The following is a 4,639-nucleotide window of genomic DNA, read 5'->3' as shown; positions in this document are numbered from 1 at the left end:
GAGGTCAACAGTGAAAACCCGCGTTATTGCTGGGAAGCATTGCCGCCAAGGTGTGACAGCGAGCACAACTACAACTACGCTGCCGACGGTATAATATAGTCCACTATTGTGCGCTAGACGAAAAATGCTTAGCAGAAGAAGGCATGCATGCTGCAAGGCCCCAACGCTTTTACATCGCTCTTTCTCGTGCCAGCTTCTGGGCTGAAGCGCTTCTCTGTGCGCATTTCCGATATTTTCTTTAAAATTCAACGGCTTTCTCAGCCTTAAGGAAACAGCCCTGGATCCATATTTTGCAGGAGTTCTTTGTCATTGGCCGGCCCAGCCCTTGATACCAGACCCAGCAACGACATTTCTTGCTGTCTGTATCAACCACGACGTCATAGGCGGCTGTCGCGAATTGCTAGCGCGTCCCCGACTTTCCGAAGGGGAGCACTATCGCGTGCAGGTTAGAAGAAGAGAACAAGAGAACAAAGAGATCAAACAAAACAAAACGAAGCCGTATTTATAATTTAAAGGAAAAGGGCCAATAAGGAACGGAAACGAAAACAAGAAAAACACGCACTCAACGCGCGTACAACACTACAGGTTAAAGGAAAAGTTCACCAGGGCCCGAATTACGGAACTCGCTCTAAAGTTGTAGAGCCTTACGTCAAAATGACGACAGCATGACGACAAGGCTAGACGTCAACGCGTGACGGAACGCGGAATCAACCAATGGCTAGTAGGGTGCCGCCCCGGAAGAGTTTATTTGCACGACAAGAGGCCAATTTGCACGGCAAGGGGCCGTATGCTAACTTTTTTATAAGAATACGCAGTGAATAAAATAAACATTGTTTTATTCTTTCATAAAAGTGTATTTCACTCTCACTGCCATGAAGTAAAACAAGAAGGACATTCACTTTTGCAAATAACTGCTTTCATGGGTAAGTTTTGTTGCCATGAGGGCGCGCTGGCAGATGTAAACACTGAACATGGCGGCCTTCTAAAAAACAGCTGATCCCACGGCTAGTTCCTGCTTTTTTAGGCGTCGTCTGAAATCAAGGTTCTATTTGGTTGTCCAAAGTGCGCGGATAACAATTATCGAAGCCAGTGAAGGTCACGGGCCTCCAGAAAGGAACCTGCACGAAACGTCGGGCCCGAAAATCGACGAAGACAACTTGAGGTAAGCCTGTGTTATTGGTTTAAAGATGCCACATGCCAAGCATATGATTTGGGTTCTGTTTCTTTCACTTTAGCAAATACAAGGCGTCCACGAAGCACGGCTTGTTGGATAAAATCAACTTTTTTGGCTTCATAAACGTCTGGCACAAATGATTCAGTTGGGAAGGAGCAAGAACCAAGCAAGGCGGTTGGGCGCACGCTAACAACCTTGCTCGTTTTCGGTCGTTCTTGGCTGTGCTATAAGTTGCTGCAGCGCAGCACACGCATATGTTCCTGTAAAAACATATTAGCCCGAACTCAGAGCAAACGTTTTTCCCTGTTATTCCCTGCTTTCGAAAAGCGGAACAGAAACTATTCCCTGTTTGTTTTCCCCGCTGTGTTCGCTGCTGCAATTCTCTAAGCGGGAATTATAGTCTCGAAATGGCGCCAACTCGAAGAATGCCTAGCGAGCAAGAGCTAATCGTAATAGAGTCTATGAAGAGCCATCCGCTCTTGGCTCGGGCTTCTGCCGACCTAACAAACTCATACACAGCTGTTGAAAAGCGCGAGCTGTGGATCCAGCTTGCGTCGATTCTCAACAACAAGGGGTCGGCCGTTTAAAAACATGATGTCTTTGCCTTGCGCCTTGCTAGCACTGTTTATTCCATCTGTGGTGTATTTTAGTCTCGGAGGAGGTGCAGGAATGCATAGACAAGTGGTTGAGCATTACTGATTGCTTCTCTTTTGCTAGTGCTCTTTTAGTTTCATGGTTTGCCAGTACCAATCAGCCGCGCCTTTTACCCTGTTACAGCAGAGGAGATGAACGGGGAGCCTCAGCAAGTTGTCGACAAGACACACGGAGCCCCACAGACCGTGAGTTGGCTTTCCATTATTCAAGCTCCATACTACCCTTTCTGGCAGCTGATTGAAAGTTATAGCACTATACTCTCTGGCAGCATTTGCAGCAGTAGCCAAAATACTGCAGAGATTCTACAGTACACACAAAACTATCTCTCTCTGGCTTTGCCACGCAGTGCAGAACGTTTATTTCTCTTGCAGTGAGGCTGTGACATCTCCTAGCAGTCTAGCAAATGTGCACATGAAATATGCCACTACAATGCTGCCCAAGATTGCTGTCCTGTATATTTATGTCAAGTCCTCTAACACATTTTACCAAATGTTTTGCGTATTCCACCACGTGATGAGCACATTTTCTTTCCCGACAGCTACACCGGTGCCCTCGCCGCAGCCCTCACAGCAGCACACACCAGAGCCCCCACTGCAGCCCTCAACGCGTGCCACGCCTAGCCTTCTTGGGAAGCGACGGCGAGACGATGGGGCCAATAAGGTGCTGCGCCAGATGCTGTATGAATCGCATCGTTTGGATTCCCTTACTGACGCCCGGAACCGCCAGGACGCTGCTTTTCAGCAAAGCATGCTGGAGGTGTGTACTCGCTGCGCACACTGCACTTTGAAGAGTCGAAGCCGTCACCTGAAGCATAAATATCAGTGCTCTCTTTTGAGCACCTCTACTTCTGTTTTGACGCCTCTTGTGGGAGGTGGTTGGGACAGCTGAGTTTATGAAACTGACACGAGTCTTCTACAGCCATACTTTGTCCAAAATATCTCAGCACCTGAAATTTTACATAAAGCTTAAGCGAGATCTCAAAATTGGTTGTCAGTAATAATTTGTAATTGGAAGTATTTTTACATGCAGGCCATATGGGAGGTGACAGATGCTGTGCAGGCGTCAAATGGTCAGCAAGAGCTGCTCATCCAGAATGTGAACCTACTGACGCTAATCTTACAAAAGCAGCTTGAGCCACCTGCACCACATTGAATTGTTCATATTTATGTCATTATTTGCTTGTTTTTATTTTTATGAAAGAACCTCTTCATATGTTTATATTTATTCAAGAACATTATTTACTTCTCTGCCAGGTGCATACTCATTGAACTATTTTTAGTTTGCTTGTTAAAATTTCTGTTTTATGTGTTTGTTTATTTACATTGTCTGCTTCTCTGTCAGGTTTCTGTTTTTGTATTTATTCAAGATCATCTCTGTCATGTGCCATAGCATCATTTTTTTTATTTCTTGTAAGCTCTGCAGGCCCGGATGCTTCACACTGTTTATTTTCTTCCAGTTATGTAATTTAAGCTCTGCCAGGTGTGAAAGCCTCCTATACTCTTTTATTTTCCATTCCTTTCAAATGTATACCTGCAGCTGTGGCAGGTGCACAAGGTGCAATTTCTAGTGCTTGTTTTCTTTCATTGCAATATGTGGGCAAGTGCAATATGTGGGGCAAAGTTGTTCTGAAGTGACTGTAGTTATGAAGGACATCATAATATGGGGATTCTGGATAAATTTTGAACACTTCGATTTTGTGTCTGTTAAGGTTGTTTGCATGTTCCTGAGTCGTTTTTTTTCGCATTACTTTTCCTGCTTTTCCGTAAAGTGTCCATTGTGTGCATTGTAACATGTTCTATCCTCAGTAGACCCGAGGAAAAATGAGGCTTGCCAGCATTCGTCCAAAGTCGCTTCTGAACTAGTGTTGAATGCAGGCAAAAAAAAATTTGGCGGATGCTTGAGCTCCGCCTTTGAAGGTATGATGCAACAATGTTAATATCTCTCGTTTGTGGATCCTTTTACAACTTCAAACGCAGCCATGTTGGCATCATCGTCTGTGATACTCGTGTGTCTTTTACACGTAACATGATTTTTTAGTCCAGTAAAATCTACGAAGAGCAATGTCTTGTGTAGCACTTGCTGTGCATTCCACCAGTTATGCAATGTGTTTCAGAAAACTGCAAACCAGGGCTGCATCGGGCCTACAAGTCTGCACAACATGCCAAACCTGTGATTACTAGCATTCAAGCTGGCAGTCAAGATGAAGCTTTTTTTTTTTTAAGGGGCAAACAGCGTGTAAGACTTAGACGGAAATCAAAGAAAACATAGGACGAGTGCTCATCCTGTGTTTCCTGTGCTTTCCGGCTATGTCTTTCGCACTGTTCGCCTTAAAAATGTACAGCCAACTCGCCCGTTTGGCCAGAGTGTAAGATACAACTGTTATTGTGCAATCTCTGCGCAGCCCTCGACAAGGCATATGCAAATCACTGTTGATGCTGCATGCTTTTGTTTCCCTGCTGTGTGTTACAGTTGGCAAACTAGTATGAACAGCTGTGGCGAAAAAAATTATTGTGACCAATGAATAAACATGGTGCAAAAACAAACGCTTTACTGGTTCCTAGCAGTCTCCACACTACACTTTTCCCTCGTGCACATTCATCAAACACATAGTTACAGCAAGCAACTGTTTGCCTAAGTGGGCAGGCCGACGTAAGCAACGGCGAAAGACGGTGTACAAGGATGCATTTCACTTGTTGGACGAGCTGTTTCGGCGTGTATTTCGACTTGAGAAGGAGAAAGTGCAGTAGCTGTGCGGCAAGCTTGCTGATGCACTGAAAGGCGTACTGGTGACCACTGCCGGTGGAGCAGCAG

General features: G+C 45.2%; 1 long non-coding RNA gene across 2 annotated transcripts; it reads left to right on the top strand.

Moving 5' to 3' along the window:
• Positions 1 to 932: 932 nt before the first annotated feature.
• On the top strand, positions 933 to 4,371 carry LOC144114630 (uncharacterized). Of its 2 annotated transcripts, none has more exons than XR_013311072.1 (4): positions 933 to 1,162; positions 1,952 to 2,013; positions 2,367 to 2,584; positions 3,942 to 4,371. It is a non-coding gene; the product is annotated as an uncharacterized LOC144114630 (long non-coding RNA). The 2 variants fall into 2 exon arrangements; XR_013311071.1 differs by having other exon boundaries at positions 934 to 1,162; positions 2,858 to 4,371.
• Positions 4,372 to 4,639: the final 268 nt, after the last annotated feature.

This window comes from Amblyomma americanum, chromosome 1 (genome assembly GCF_052857255.1).
Source record: "Amblyomma americanum isolate KBUSLIRL-KWMA chromosome 1, ASM5285725v1, whole genome shotgun sequence".
Lineage (NCBI taxonomy): Eukaryota > Metazoa > Arthropoda > Arachnida > Ixodida > Ixodidae > Amblyomma > Amblyomma americanum.
Note: the sequence above shows the minus strand (reverse complement) of the source record. Positions and strands in the feature narration are given on the sequence as shown.